This window comes from Castor canadensis, chromosome 1 (genome assembly GCF_047511655.1).
Source record: "Castor canadensis chromosome 1, mCasCan1.hap1v2, whole genome shotgun sequence".
NCBI lineage: Eukaryota > Metazoa > Chordata > Mammalia > Rodentia > Castoridae > Castor > Castor canadensis.
This window is the reverse complement of record NC_133386.1, coordinates 63,973,378-63,990,064: the sequence shown is the minus strand read 5'-3', so window position 1 is coordinate 63,990,064 and position 16,687 is coordinate 63,973,378. Positions and strand designations below refer to the sequence as shown.

At 33.8% G+C, this 16,687-nt stretch overlaps 1 long non-coding RNA gene across 7 annotated transcripts in view; it reads left to right on the top strand.

The window, feature by feature from the left end:
- Positions 1–16,687, top strand: part of LOC141424506 (uncharacterized) — a 690,552-nt gene that overhangs the window by 656,722 nt on the left and 17,143 nt on the right. For 6 of the 7 annotated variants that reach the window (XR_012449431.1, XR_012449425.1, XR_012449421.1 and 3 more), the window contains one exon: positions 808–934. This is a non-coding gene — a long non-coding RNA (uncharacterized lncRNA). Of the gene's footprint in view, positions 1–807; positions 935–16,520; positions 16,593–16,687 lie in introns of all 7 variants that reach the window. The other variant, XR_012449447.1, reaches the window with a different exon arrangement.

Here is a 16,687-nt window from a genome sequence, read left to right as displayed (position 1 = left end):
TAATTTTTCTGTTGCCTTCATAGAATTTCAACTTTTTCATTTTATAGTCAGGAATATGATTCATTTTGCATTAGTTTTGTGAAGAGTGTAAGATTTGTGTCATGATGGATTTTTTTGTATCTTAAAGTCCAATTATTTTGGCACCATTTGTTGAAAAGACTATCTTTGCTTTATTGTTTTGCCTTTTCACCTTTGTCTATATTTATGTGAAACCATTTCTGAGCTCTCTATTCTGTACGATTGACCTATTTATTCTTTCACTAATGACCCAGGTTTTGATTACTATAGAGTAAGTCTTGAGTCAGATATTGTCAGTCCTTCAACTTTATTCTTCTTTTCAATATTGTGTTGACTACTTCAGGTCTTTTGCCTCTCCAAGTGAACTTTAGAAGAAATTTTTTAACATCCACAAAATAACTGCCATGGATTTTGGTGGGATTGCATTTAGTCTACAGATCAAGTTTGGAGGAATTTGTATCTTGACAATATTGAGCCTTTCTATGCATGATCATAGATTATCTCTCCATTTATTCTGTCCTATTTTTTTTCATTAGAGAGGAATATTTTTTCTCATTTACATATTATGTTTACTTTGTATGGTTTATATGTATTTAAATGGGGTTGGCAATGTAAATTTTAATGTTCTTTTAATTTCAATTTCCACTTATTCATTGCTGGCATATGTGGAAGTCATTAACTATTGTAAATCAAATAGCAATTTGACTCTAATTATTTAGTAAGTAATTCCAATAGGTTTTTTGGTCAGTTTTTAAAAAATTTATACATATACTTTATTTCTTTTCTTAGTTTATTGCATTAACCAAGACTTCCAAAATGATGTTGAAAAGCAGTGGTGGGGGTGAAGGTAGGGCTCAAGTGGAAGAGTATCTGCCCAGCAAGCATAAGACCTTCAGTACCATCTCAAAAAGCAATGGTGAGATATACTATCTTTCTTTGTTCTTGATCTTAGAAATAGTTTTGGGTTTGTCACCATTAAGTATGATGTTAGTTATATGTTTTATAGACTTTTTAACCAAGAAGTTTGCCCTGTAGTCCTGATTTGCTGAGAGTTTTAATGATGTTGGTGTTGTGTTTTGTCAAATATCTTTTCTGTACTCTGTGATATGATCAAGTGAATTGCTTTCTTCTTTCACCTACTGTTGTGCCAAAATACATCAGTTGATTTTTCTAAAGTAGAAGCAAGTTTGCATATCTGGGATAAATCCCATTTGTTTTGGGTGTGTAATTCTTTTTCAAAAAATTTTTTCATTGTGTGTTGCTAACATTTTCTGAGGATTTTTTAATCTCATTCACCAGCAATATTGGTCTATAGTTTTCTTATAACGCCTTTCTCTGGTTTTGGTATCAATGAAATGCTGACCTCATAAAATTAGAAAATATTCCCTCTGCTTCTATATTCTTGGAGAGGCTGTAAAGAAATAGTATAATTTTTTTTCCTTAAATGTTTGATAGAATTCACCACTGAATCTGTGTGGGCCTGGTCCTTGCTGCTTTAGAATGTTATTAACTATTGCAATAATTTCTTTAATAGACATGGCCTATTCAGAGTTTCTGTTTTTTCTGGTGTGTATTTTAGTGCATTGTGTCTTTCAAAGAATTGGGTCATTTGTGTCTAGGATACCAAATTTATAAGCATAGATTTGTTTATAGGATCCTTTTATGCTCATGAGATCTGTAGTGATGTCCAATAGATTAATAATTTGTGTTTTCTCTCATTTTTTTCTTTGCTTGAGTAGAGTTTTACCAATTTTATTGATTTTCTTCAGAAAAATCTCTTGGTTTTGTTTATTTTCTGTTTTCAATTTCATGGTCTTCTGCATTTATTTTTCTTATGCCTTCTTTGTTTTCTTTTTCTAGTGTCCTAAATTATAAACTTAGGCTTTCGATTTTAAATGTTTTTTCTTTTTTAATATATTTATTCTTTGCTATAAATAGATTTCTAAGCACTACCTTACTGTAACCCACAAATTTGATAACTTACATGTTCATTTTCATTAAGTTTGAAGTATTTTAAAATTCCTGCTTAGATTTCTTTTCTCACCCATGTGTTATTTAGAAGTATTTTGACTAATCGCCAAGACTTTTAGGATTTTCCTGTTACTAATTTCTAGTTTAATTCCATTGTGGTCCAAGAGCAGATATGGTATAATTTCAGTTGTTCTAAATTGTTAAGGTGTGTTTGATGACCTACAATGTGTCTATTTTAATGAGCTGTCCATGTGACCTTGAGTAGAATGTGTAATCTGCTCTTGTTGAGTGAAATAATCTGTAGATGCCAATTACAGTTAGTTGCTAGATGATACTCTTGAAATATGTCTTTACTCATTTCCTGCTTATTGGATTTGTCCATTTCTATAGAGATAGATGATGCTGTGGTCTCCAAGTGTAATAATGACTCATTTGTTTCTCCTTGCACTTCTATCAGTTTTTGCCTCATATACTTTAATGTTCTGTTGTTAAACACATACACATTAAAGATTGCTGTCTTTTATTCTTATATATTGCTTTGAATATTGACTTATGTATGTATGTATGTATTTATTTGTTTGTTTATCTATTAATTTATTTTTGCAGTACTGGGGTTTGTACTCAGGGCCTTGCACATGGTAAGCATGCACTCTATTAGTTGGGCCATGTCTCCAGCCCTTGTTGCTTTGATTTATTTTTCAGATGGGATCTCCTGCTTTTTGTACACATCCAGCCTTAGACTGGATCATAGTCCTCCTACCTCTGCCCCCTGAGCATTTGGGAGTACAGGCAGCAACTATAACACGCAGGTCCTTTTTTGAGATAGGGCTAACTTTTTTTTGAGATAGTCCTAACTTTTTAACTGAGCTTCCTTAACCCGGATCCTCCTTTCTCTACCTCCAAAGTAGCTGAGATTACAGGTGTACACTACCATGCCTGGCAACTATTGACCTCTTTAAAATTATGTCATGACCCTCTTTATAGCTGATAGCTTTTCTTGTTAAAGCCATGTTAAGAATAGAACACCCTGTCGTATTTTGGAATGTTTCTTCTCCTCATTTTGCTCGCATCATGAAAGGATTTATTTTTAATATTACGGAAGACCTGGTAGGATTCCTGGAGGTAAAACCCGCAAAAATGTGCTCCTCATCCCATTCCAAGGCTGGATCACCCTGGAGTTTTTTAACTCTCAGGCTATCATGGAGAGGTTCTTGTTTACAATTCAGGTTTTCCTTCTACAGTCCTAGACCCCATAGATTTCCGCTTCAGTGTTTCTGTAGGGTAAATTGTGATTCTCTGTATTTGCCTACTTTTCTCTCCAGTTTTGAGGAAAGTGATCTCACTGTGACCTCACTTATTTGATAGATCTAAGGAGAGTTGTTGATTTTTTGGTTTGTTCAGCTTTTTACTTGTTAGGACCGTGTGCCGACTTCTAGGCTTCTTAAATGCTGGACTGGAAATGGGATGCTGTTGACCGTGCAATAGTATTCTAAAAGGCTAACGTGCTTTCTTGTGAACAGAAAGGGTTGAAATGGCAGGCTATTATTTTATATATTCTGTGGGAGAAATTTTTCCAGTAACCAATTATAGCTGACCAAGCTAAATAACTTGTGATAGAAAATTATAGGAATTTATTTTATGACTTGTAGGAATTAGTTATTCATAATCTAAACTTCTCTGCAAATGTTGCACTTTATTCAATTCCAGCAATTATACTAATATGTGAATAATCAAATGACAATCTAATTAATTTAAAGTAAATGCAGGTAAGTTGAAATAAATTTAATGTTAAAAATATTATATCATAGGGAAGGGACACAAAAAGACTCTGAAAGAGGTTGTTTATATTTCTCTAATTTTCTTTTTCTTTCATTTTTTGCTTTCTCTTCAAACCATCATAAATGCCATCATAAATACTCATGAGGCCTGAGTTAATAGGAAATTAATACTCAAAACTCACACAAGTTCACCTTGTGTGATAGGCAGCTTCTTAAGACATATGTTAGTGTGATAGTGAAAGCTAGGACAACGCTTCTCAGGGCATTTTGTAGACTTTCACTGATGTATTGTCCTCACAAATTTTAGAACAATTTCCACTCAATTGTTGCAGAAACTTTTGGCTAGATATATCTGTAAAAATAATTGCTTTGCTTCTAGCTTCCAAGCACAATTGTCGAGATAAATGTCAATACAATTCCTAACTAAAGATCTCTACAATATTCAGAAAATGTTCTCTAGTCTTCTTGGTACCACATTCCAGTTCTTAACAATCTTTGCTGCTAAGAAAATTTGCCAAATGCATGAAGTAAATCATTCAGATTTATTTGATGCTTAATGCAATTCTGAGTAGTTATATGGACAGAGGACTGCTGTCTTTTAAATCAGTATAAAAAATTATTGACCACCAAAGAGAATTTAATTAGGAAATTCATTCAGGCAAGATCATTGGAATATTATTTTGGGCTCAAGTTCTGACCCTTCTTCTAGCCTGCTATTGTCATCATACACAAGATCTAACGTTTCAGAGCCTCGGTATTGTCACCTGAAAAATAGAGATAATAATTCCAAACTTAGCAGTTTGATGTGAAGATGAAGACAAAACACTTGTAAAGTACTATAGTTGTGTTGGATACATAAGGACTACCCCCAAATGCAGTACTTTGTGAAATTGCACTTCGCAGTATCATTTCATTAATTCATTCATCTGTTAAAATTTGGCAAATAATTTACTATGTACCTTCAATATTATAATCACTGTTTTAGCTGTTTACTAATATCTTGTACTGCTGAATTTGGTTATAGAAATACAATTCTATATTTATCAAAAACAGTTCTGGTCTGATAATTATCCAATGTTCCCACCCCACATACATCCCACTAAATTTGGGAACATGACAATTTTTGTTAGTAAATTTAGTTTTATTATTAGTTATCTGGGTAACTAATTCAGAACTGGGACTTATTCAATTTAAGTAATTTTTTGTGCTTTTAAGACAGGGTCTCACTGTGTAGCTCGGACAGCCTCAAATCTCCCAAGTGCTGGAGTAAAAGGCATGTACTTCCACACTGTGAAACAACATTTTCTTAACTTTCTTTTACATTTCATGGTGGGAAGGTGTGTGCTTTGAACTCAGGCAGACTTACTCTTCACTCTTAGCTTTACTATTTCCTGACCCAGAGACTTGCATTATTCTGCAGCCTCTCTGGGACCTGATTTCCTCAGCTTTTCCAGACATTATACTAATTTCTAAGGATGTGTGACAGACTTAAAAAAATAATTTTTCCTACTTTAGTATTGGATGACAAACTAGCTCTCAGTAAATGACAGTATTTTCAATGAAATAAAATAAGGGACAAATTTGAATCTGAAGATGCCATTTCTCCTATATTTTCACATTTCCATTAGATTCTTATTTTGACACTTCTCACAATAATTAAATCATTTTTATTAAAGAAATTGCCTATTGGAAGAATAGCATGGTTCATAATCTTAAATTCTGTCAGATGAAGACCTGAAAATTTTTTAAGGAAAAATTTAAATGGAAATCAAGTGTTAAAAGTTTAATTAGAAAAATTCATCCTTTAAACATGGGCTAGTTATAGACTATGGCAAGCTGTTTAATTGTTGATTCTAAGGCTATTTTTACACTGTCAACATTCTATTTAGTAATCTTGGGGGAAATAGCATCAAAAGCAGACAAAGAAAAATGTTTCACTTTCCTGCAGCTGATTCTGGTGACTGCCTGACGTTTAGTTACATTTGGGCATCTGTCTCAGGAACTCCCATTGTCTGCAACCATATGCAAACTGAAGTGTGCATTGGGGTATAGACATGAGGACAGAATTTACACTTGGATATGCCATCCAACAGCAGCAGGAGAAGCTGGACAAGCCTAGGACACTTCATGCAGTTCATTTAATGAACTGTTACTTTATTATTTTGTAAAGCTTCCGTAATGCACATTTATGATATAAAAAGTGTCTTGCATACTGCTTCATCGGAAGGGGACCTCATTTAGATTAACCTGTGACTTCAACAGCAGGTGGTAGAATGAACCAACTGCTTCAATTACTGCTTTTGCGCATGACTTTCATGTGTTGCTAAGATTATCAGAGGAACCTGATTACATCCCCTTAGACACTATTGTTGGCAAGATGATTAAGCTGTTATTTTTTTTTTTTTAAGACTGGGGACCTAAAAAGCTTTTTGGCATGTGGCAAAAAGCACTGTGTATAGAGATCAGTAAGATAGTGTGTATCATTGCCCCGTAGCTTATCTCCACATATACAGCTCCCTGGTGGATCCCTATGATAAACATTATTGGAACAATTAGCTGCTGCTGACACAGAATCCAGACACAATAGCCATGGCCAGCAGCACAGAGCCAAAAATTATGGAGCCAAAAACCATAAAAAGCAACACCAAGCTAGTATCCCCATTCAGCTGCTGTCATAAAACCCTCCCAGTGCTATGTTTGCATAGCTGGCTTCACCGATATGGCACTGTTAACACAAAAGAAGAAGCTGCAGCACTTGTCTTTGTTTAGCTGAAATTACAAGTCATTGAATTAGTATGTCATCTTTATTGTGCTGTCATGCAGCGGAGGTGAGGAAGGCTCTGTAATGGATGGGAGAGTTTGATGGCCTGAAAGACAGGCTCACAGATGGTTGTCGATATAAAACAGTTTTCCTCCTTTTAAAAAAAAAAAAAAGGAAGAAAGAAAGGGGGAGAATGGCAGAGAGTCTGCTTGGAATGGATCAGTACTGGTTCGTGGTGTGATACCAGTGATGTTCATACCAGTCACACATTTAGGAACTTTGGTGGCCCCAAAGTATAGGATAAAAGCAGAGAGTGCAAACATTCCTGAGGAATGCATTTATGATTGAAATAAATATGGTGCAGCATTTTAGCTTCTTAGGAGGCTAATAATATTATTGTTTTTGTTCTAGGGAAATTTCTCATAATTTTCTAAGTAATTATGAATGATTAGATAGATAATATGAATAAGAAGGGTTAACAGTGTATAAAAATTTAAATTGAGATTTTTGACAATTCTTTCTTGTTTCAAGACATTTATGATTTTTCACTTATTATGGTTAAAATTGTTTTAATAAAGATTCTAAACAGTTAATGAGAGAGAGTTGGGGATGAATCAAAGATGTATTTTTCATTTGGTGATTTCTTGCCTTTCCTACTTTTCTATAGTTTCAGTTATATTTATAACGCATAAGTGGATAATTATTTTAGACCTATCTATTTTAAATCAATGGAATGAGAAACTAAATTTCATTTTTTAAAGATGAAAAGTTCTGTTGCCTTTGTCATAATTATTAAAAAATCTGACCCAGTCTAACAGCCCTATTCTGAATCTAATTCTTCCACAGAGAAAGCATTCTTTCTGCCAGTATTTTCTTTCAGATGGGACTCTAATCCACCCAACATATAAGGCAACGCTTTAATTAAGAAGGAAACTAGTTATACCTAAGAGTGTGCAGAATTTTTGATGTACTCATAATTATTGTGGGTCTTTTTTTTTCCCCTTGTGGACAAGAAAAAGGCAAGAGAAAAATTAAAGATATAATTTCCTATGGTAAAAGTGACACAGATGTATGGAGATACATGAAGACCTCTCGAGACTGGTACACATGTGACCGTGTATATTAAAACACATTTGATAATATGTAAAAATCATAAAATAGTGGAACACAAGGACTGTATAATGGTAAAAATTAGTTCTGTTCATGAATTTGTGCATTTTCTCTTCAAATGTGAAAAAAATGGCTTTCTAAATATCTCTAAAACAGTACTTCAGTGTTTTCAGAAACAGCTGTATGAAGGAAATATAAAAAATTAAATGCTACATTTGGGGTCCTAAATTTATCTGTGTTTATTCAGCAACATTATTACATTCATTAACTTCTATTTTATGCTTATTTTGTCTTTACTTGAAGATTATGATGCTGACTCTTGCAACTTACTATGAAAAGCAGATTTTTGGAAGGAAATCGTTGTTTGTGTTTGTGTGAGTAGGGGGATAGTGAAAAAACATTAATCTACATTCATCAGATCTAGAGTAGAATCTTTACTTTGACACCTGTTAGTTGAATGACAGTGAACAGATTAAATAACCTCTTGATTTATGACTTTTTCATTTGTAAATATGAGTGAGGATGAGTGGATCAAGAGTGAGGATAAAGGCAGCAGGTGACAAAGTGACCTGGCCACAGCTCAGCTTGAGAGTGACTTTTCATGGCTGTGAGGTTTCAGGTTGTCACTCACTTTCCCAGTATCAAAACCTTACCTGTGTAAGGACCAGAGCTACTAGACCCAAATTCTGGAGCAGGAGCTTTACCTGGAGGTTTGTGCACAGAAAAACACAAGGTTATAGCAACTGACAGAAGGACTTGCCTGTCAAATCTAAAGATGTCTCTGTAAAATCTGTGTTGGCCAAGGATCAGAAGGTCCCAGCTCTTGGTAGAGAAGGCTGTGTTGTGCACAAATCAGACAAGTCCTTAGAGTTGCTGTCATTTAAAATTTAATATAATGGAGTCAACTAAATAAAGATATGAGTAGAGTGAGGATAAAAGATGGAAGATGAAGCAATGAAAACAGAAAGAATGAGGATTTCTCCTTTAAGAAGAAAGCAAATAAAAGTTGAGGAAAAAGATAAGTAGGACAACTAGGATTGACCCAGAAAAGATTAACCATGAGATACTTAAATCTTCCCAGTGCCGACTTTTTTTTTCACACAAATAGGGAAGGATCCACCCTAACAACCACACAGATCTCTGGATGCCCCCACCCCAGGACCTCTCCTGCCAATGAATAGTTGTTTGGCTATACACATGGTGGCTTGAGTAGGCAGTTTCCAGGGCTTGGTGAGAGATTTCAGGAGTTCCAGTTGTTCCATCTGTTTCTCAAACATCTTCATCCATTACATAATCCCTCAAATCCTTCTGTAACATGAGTAAAGGTTTTTAATCATTAGACAAACAAAGCCTAAAGAAATAGAAATGTCCAGAAAGAGAATTGCTTTCATAATTTATAGTTTAGAAATATTGTGAAATAGTATATGTGAAAGACACAGTAAACTGGAAGCTGCTGAGGTACATGATAATAATTACCATCTCATTCCATCTATGCAACACAGTAAATGAGAGTTAGAAGTTACGTGTTGAGTTGAACTTACATCAAAATGTGAATGGCAGAGATCAGCCACTAAGAGAAGATGGGTTAAAGGCAAAGGACACCTGAGGTGCATGGAAGTAGGAAAGGAGGTAGGATTCAGGAAAAAGGCCCAAAAGAGTTATGATGAATTATTATTTCCAGCTTTTACCTTAGTAAAAAGAGCACAATGCTTGGTGTTTATAGATGTCCAAAGCATTTTATTATGTTCCTTTTTTCTCTCTTCTTCGATTTCATCCTTCTTATAAATTTTTAATTCATTTCCTGGATGAGGACTAGAATAAAGTCAATGAACAAAGCATGCCTATTCATTATATTCAACAGGAACTATTTTTAAATTTCACACATACACATATTTATATTCCACTGTTCTAGACTTATCCTAGAATAGTGTTCCAATGTTTAGGTCACAGGGTAATGTATTTTGTAATATAAGCTGATTTCAGCTGAAACATCTTTTTTTTTTCTTGATGCCTGCAACTTGTTCTTTTTGAATAAATGTCACTTAATGTGTTTAAACTGCCTTTTGGCTCTCTGTTTTCTCTTTTTTCTCTGAGCTCTGCATTTTGCTTAAGCTGTGCGATTGAGTGGGAATTGGATGATAATTTGAAATGATCACAGTGTTATAACCTTGTCAAAATCAACTGGAATATATTTAGCAATTATTTTAATAAGCAATATTCCATAATAATTTCATCATTTCTTATTGTTATTTTTATTCACCAAGTGTACAAGTAGTAGCTGAATACATCCTAGTACACTGTAAAATAAATTTAGGTTTTCTGACTTGGCTTGTGTATGTGTCCTCATGAGTCTACCTTTTTCCTTTCTTTGCATCTCTCTACTTTCTTCTTGTTAATACTACTGCCTCCTGTCAAGTCATTTTCATAACGATAGCATTTACAAATCTATCCCAGAAATCTCTGGTCTCATTTTGTCATTGAGTATTGGACTGAAACTCAGATGATTCTCTAAGTCACAAGTCACTAACTTCTTTCGTACTCTCTCTTTGTAAACTGTGAAACTGTAATTATTTTACAATCTAATATTTGGGTTACAAAACTACTGAAAATTAATTTTTTTTGGTGATACTGGGGTTTGAAGTCAGGACCTCACACTTGAGCCACAATTCCAACCTCTTTTTGCTTTAGTTATTTTTCAGATAGGTCTTACATTTTTGCCTGGGACCAGCATTGGACCAAATTCCTCCTACCTATACCTCCAAACTAGCTGGGATTAAAGCTGTATACCACCACACCTAGTCTCCAAACTTAACTTTTAATTGGAGAATTTACCAGTATTCTTCCTGTATACTACTGACTCACCTACTCAAAATTCTCTAACATTTCATACTCAGCTCAATAGAATTCAGTTCTACAACATGAATAACTCCTCCTCCGATGTTTTCTCTCACACTACTAATCTCCTAAATCAGGCCTTCAAATTTCTTGTATAGGTACTAAAAACAACCTCAGAGGAGAAATCCTGCCACCTTCAGCTTCTCATCCCTTTTAATGTCTCATCTGTCCCTCCCAAAACCTTTGAAGACTCCTAGTTTCCAACAAATTTCTGATATCCTCCTATGCTTGGCACTCAGGAACTTCTGTATCTTGGTGGTCTTATTTTTTAATTTCCTACAAATACTTTGAACAGAGGAGGTATTTTACTTTTCATGAAATAATACTTACCCATAAAATCGATTTCAAATGCCATATCTTCTTTTGATTCTCCCACCACAGTCATTTTTTTTCTTCTGTGAATTTCACTCTCTTGTATTTTCTAACTGCTCAATAGTCCTAATCATACTATAAATACTTAAACATTGTCTTATTTCCTCTCTCAGCCAATTTTATCCCATTCCATTTTAAGCTCTTTCTTGGCCAGTTCTGGTCTAATTATTTTTGCATTTTCAAAATATATCACTGTATTTTCTCAATAATATTCATCAACAATTATTAGTAATAGGAAGCAACTACTTGAAGTTGCTGTTTCTTCACTGTTTGTCTGAGCAGATATTTCTCCCAATACAGCATATGGTCATAGTGAGTACAATTATAAGCATCTCAGCCAGCTAAATTAAATTGTGAACAGTAACTTTTCAAAACTATGAAATAAATAATTTTTATCACATTTTGGAACCTGAAATTTTCCATCTGAGGGTGGTATAAAGTTTCAGTGGGATAAATTTACCAATTAGCAAATCAGTTTTCAAAAGATATATGATCTGCTATACTTCTTGACTTATAAAGATAGTCTCATGTTTTACATTGAGAGCATTCAGAAAAATAGCTAATGGCTTTCACACCAAGAAAATCTGAGTTTTACATGACTGTTGCTAAACTGGGGGCAAAGAATACAAAGATTAAATCTCTTCATGAACAGAACCTCCAATATACCTTTGTTTATTAGGCTCTGATCTAACTTCCTATACTTGCTGAAGTAGAGGGAGGAGCAAGGATATTTGCAGCACTTGGAAAGGCCTTATTCACCCCCTGACTTCATGCTCAGCTAAACTTGGAAATACAATTGGTTTATTTTGTATAAATAAGCAAGAATGCTGGAAGAAACTAAATATCTTCATAAAACAAAACATTATGATACCAGAAACCCTTAGGAATAGCACTAATGCTTTTAAATGAAGGTTTTATTTGTCTCTGAGCCGCAAAAAGGAGTCACTAATGAGATGTCATTTAAATTCTAACACCTGTTTAATGGCAGTTTTTCTCTATCCCCAAAGAGTAACTGTTTATGAATGTTTGCAGTTTTCCAAGTGTATCTACAAGAATTGTTTTTTCATGAACAATGTGATGCCTTTTTCCTCATATGCTGGAGTCGCATTACAACATATGATGAAAATTGTTGGTTGTGGCATTTTTGTATTAGATAGATTTTCAAGATAGTGTTCATTTCAAACATTGAAACTTAAAATTTTATAATTCACATAGTAAAATATTTACCAAAAACTTCATATTTTACAGATATTTGAGTATACATTGGCATTAGAGAAATAAAATTTCTAGTTGTATTCTTTGCTAAATAAGATTGAAAACACATTGGTAGAAATTATGTGTCCCCCTATATCCTGCATATTCACAAGTGAACATACATGCACATACATTTCTAGTATTGCAGAAGAGAAATGATTGTTGACTTTTTCCTCAAACAAATAAATAACTGAAAGTCAGAATGAAATTGTATCATTCCTCTTGTAATTTTATCATTTTATTATATAACCAATTTCATATTTGTGAAAGAACCCACAGTAACTCCCTTACCATTTTTCTCTATGACTTCTCTATTAATTGGTAGTGAGGATTAACAGACATTCTATGGTTGAATATACAAAAATTTCTTTACTATTAAAAATATTTTTCTTTAGGATCTGTCCCTTTGGTATTTACATAGTTTTATATAAGTTATTTTCATGGCTAGTATTTTTAAATAAAATTGGTGGTACTTAAGTAAAATACTTTACATATAAATTAATTTAAATGAATTACCTCTATCTTGAGAAATTCAAGTATAATTTCTTTGGATTAAGAGAGACCTTGCACTATGAATTTTTACCAAAACTATTATGTCAGATCTCAAAAGTGCTGGCTTCTAGGAAGGCTGCAGGGCACTTTTCCTTTAATAATGTATATCTTGATCCAATAAGAGCCATTGTTTTGTTGCCTTACCGTGCTGTGAATGTGACAAAGCAATCCCTGTTTGCATAGGGAAAGCAGGAACTTGTCCTGATGACAGGGGAAGTCCAAGCCTGTTGACAAAATCTTCTACAGAACTCTGAGGTTTAAAGCTTGTACCAGTCATACTGAAAAAGAGAATGACTAAGCCATAAAATGCTCAAAGTGTGGACTTGAAGAGTTCTATAAAACTTAAATGTTCTGCACATTAAAGGAGGAAAGAAGAAAATTGTTGCAGATGTGATTGGATTTCCCATTATGTTGAAAACTATGCTAAATTCCTTCCTCATGATCATTATTCCTTAGATTTCTTAGTACCAAATCCTTTCCTCTCCTTCCATTTCAAGATTCCCCCTTCCATCAGATTCTTGCCTATTTAAAGTGCTCTTCTGAATGCACAGAAGGAGTGGATAGTTTGCAGTTTTTCTGAAATGCTTTTCTTTTATCCATCTCTCTCTCTGACAGAAGAACTCAAGAGTACCCATTTGCTTCTGGTTTATGCAATTTTATTTATAGGTGGAATCTCAATGCTTAATTGGTGTGTTTTAATTACCCACTGGATTTATTCACAATCAGTTGACATAAACCTCTCACTGAACCTAGGGAAATAAGCATATTTTTTTCTGTGCAGTTCCTTCCCTGACTTATAAAAGCCAAATACCCATTCTGTATGGAGAGATGAATCAGCAATCCATATAATATCTATTCATCATACATATTTCACAAGGAGGATATTGTGGTGACTGCAAAGTTCTTACAAAAATAATATGGAAATCCGGAACTTGATGTGGAGTGTCAGAGAGCCTCTTACTATTATTTACCTTATCAGCTTTTGCTTTTTGAAATCAATGGAAGGGCATCAAGTTCAGCTAATCCATATTTCTGAGTATGAAATTGAATTTATAGTCTGTAGTATGTTGACTACCGCTCGCATTTAAGGCATAATTGATTTTTATTGAAAAGCCAGCAGGCACATCAAAAATTTCCACAAACCACAAGGATGTTAAATTTTACCCTGTTTAGATAATAGTGTGGCTTTATTTATCCTTTAAAATGAAGCTTTTATATTTATATCAGCAAATGCTAGGGAAGTGTGACTGATACCTTGCGAAACCATCAATCCATGGTTTTGTAAAACTGTACTGCACAGAAATAAGCAACTTTATATTTCTAAGGTAAATGTCTATGGTTGGCTTGTTTTAAGGATAAATGGATAAATGGAATAATAAATCTAGCACATATCATGTCATGTGGCAAAGATTTTTTCACTGAAACAACAGCTTGCACCATTATCTCTTTTCTCTCATACTTCCCTTTTGCATCTCATTTTTTTTCTGCTTTACAAATATTTTGTGTCTGGATTAATTATTTATGCATGTGAGATGTAGTTCTTAAGAAAAAGTCTATTCTTCCTATTTTTAAGTTAAATAGCCAACCTTAGAATGTGTGAAACTCTACTAAGTTTCACTCAAATATCCCCAGCCCATGTGCTAAGCCCATTTATTTTTAAGGAATAGTTCTAATGAGAAGACACATGAGTGCTCCTGCCACAGAATGCATAAACTCAGTGTCAATTGCATTTTGGAAATGTAAACATCATGCTTTACCCTACCTTAGCAAAATCAAAATGCAATGAAAACAGAAAGATGCAATTGTCATTATTTGTTTCAGTCCTCTTTCTTCTGTAATCTTGTGGCAGTGGTTTACATGGGGGGCAGGGAGGAGAAGAAGTATTGCAACCTAAAGAGAGTTTTGGATATTTGTAGGAATGCGTTAGACTTCAATAGGAACTAGATGGGATGGGCCCAGGACCACCACTGAACATTGGGTGAAGCCAAGGGAAAACAGACATTTGTAGCCTAGACATTTGAAGCTTTCAGGAATGTCAAGCTCTCTGAAAAATAGATTGTCTCAAGCTTATAGGACTTTTAATTATTCCATCAGACATGTACTTGAAAAAAACTATTTATCATTACTTACTCTTGGACACCATTTCCATTTTACACATAATTATAAGTATTTTTGCATTGCTTAATATGCACTAAAATTTCCAGAAGTCAAACTATCCTACAAATTAAGAGGAAACTGATATTTTGAACTTTATCAATTTTTGGTGACTGATGGCCTCTGACTTTGTGGTTTGCTTCATTAATACAATAATCCAATGATCTCACTTCAGTTTAGGTAGCTGATGCTATTAACAAACTTCCAATGATTCTTGCACACATCTGCACTTGACTTTATGTGTTCATCACAGAGCTGTGCTTGAGTGTTTACATTTCAAACTTTGTGTTATTTTATTATGAAGTACTCTCTTTTAATCTATTTTATTTCATAGTTGGAGTATTGCATTGATTTGTTAAATAATGTTCTTAGAGTGGTTATATAATCTGTGAATTTCATTTCAGTATAGCACATGAGTCACAAAATACTTGTTAACAACAACAAAAAGGCACCAGGTCTGTTAAGGTTGAGAACGATTGCCTTACGGGAGCTCGGAATGAATTCATTATTATCTGGAAATTTTTCAATGATAAATCTAGAGATTATTTTGTAGAACAATTATTTGCCATAAGGAAAGGGAAAGTAGTATCTCAGGGATTTTTAAATATGTGGTGATAAGCCCTTAGTGTCCACATTCTTATGTGAAGTGATGAAGAGTGTTCAAAACAATTTGTCATGTGCACAGAAATACAAAAGATGAAACCTAAAGAGATTATACATTAGTTTCTTAAGAGTAAAACTGACTGAGAGAAGCAGTATACCTTTCACAGAGGCAGATATTTTCAAAGCAATGTGTGACAGGTACAGGGACAAATCCCGTTAATAAGTAAGAGGATTTGTGCTTGGCTCTGTCACACGCCACTTTGAAAACCTACCCTCAAACTGTCTATAAATTTTCATGCCCATCTTTTTCTCAGTGCGTTTTCCAGAGCATCTGGGTTTTTGTTCCTGTTGTTCACCATTTCTCCTTTGCTTTATTTCATGGCATCCTTTAATTTTTAAGAAGTTAGTATGTGTATTAAGACTTTGTGGCTACTGTATTTTTAACCCAATATTTGCTGTATATATTTTCACTCAGCTTACTGCTTTGTTGTAAGACATTTTTATATCTCTTATAACTTTTAAATATGTTTTAAAATATGCCTCATTGAAATTAAGGTGGAAGTAGCATCTATTGTGTTGGTTAGTATTTCTTTTTAACATACAGTTATATTTTTAGGGAAAAAAAACATTAAAAGTTAATGCTATGATGTTTGAATGATAAACTATGTGGAAGGAAAGATTTCTTCATTACTTTCAGTTTTGAATTTTTGGAAAAAAAATTATCAAGTCCTGAATTAAGTTTTTACGAAGTGGAACCCCAACAAGTTTCAGTTCTAAAGATCATTTGGTTACCTTTGTTTTTGGACCTTGATCTTGGTCTGTTATCACGTGAGTCTGCTGATGCTGGAAGAGGACCATCGTTCTGTCCATAAATTGGTCTTGGTATGATTCACTGTGTTTTGCACTCTGCCAATTATTACTTGTCTTCTGGGAGTTTGTGTTTGATAATCTGCTGATAAAAGAATCCTATGGAAATGTTTCTTCTGTAAAGGATTTCACTCAAATTATGAACTTGGAAATTTTACTAATAGGAGTCAATTTCTTACTTCAAGTCTTAATATCATTTTAAGAAGATAAAATTATGAAGAAAAAAAGAGAGAGTTCTCCATGAAAGGTGTTTTAAGGTAGGTACTTCTAAGTAGAAAAGTCATTGCTATATGGAATTTCTATTTTTCTCTCTCAAGAACACTAATGATATCTAGAACCTATTGAATTGGAA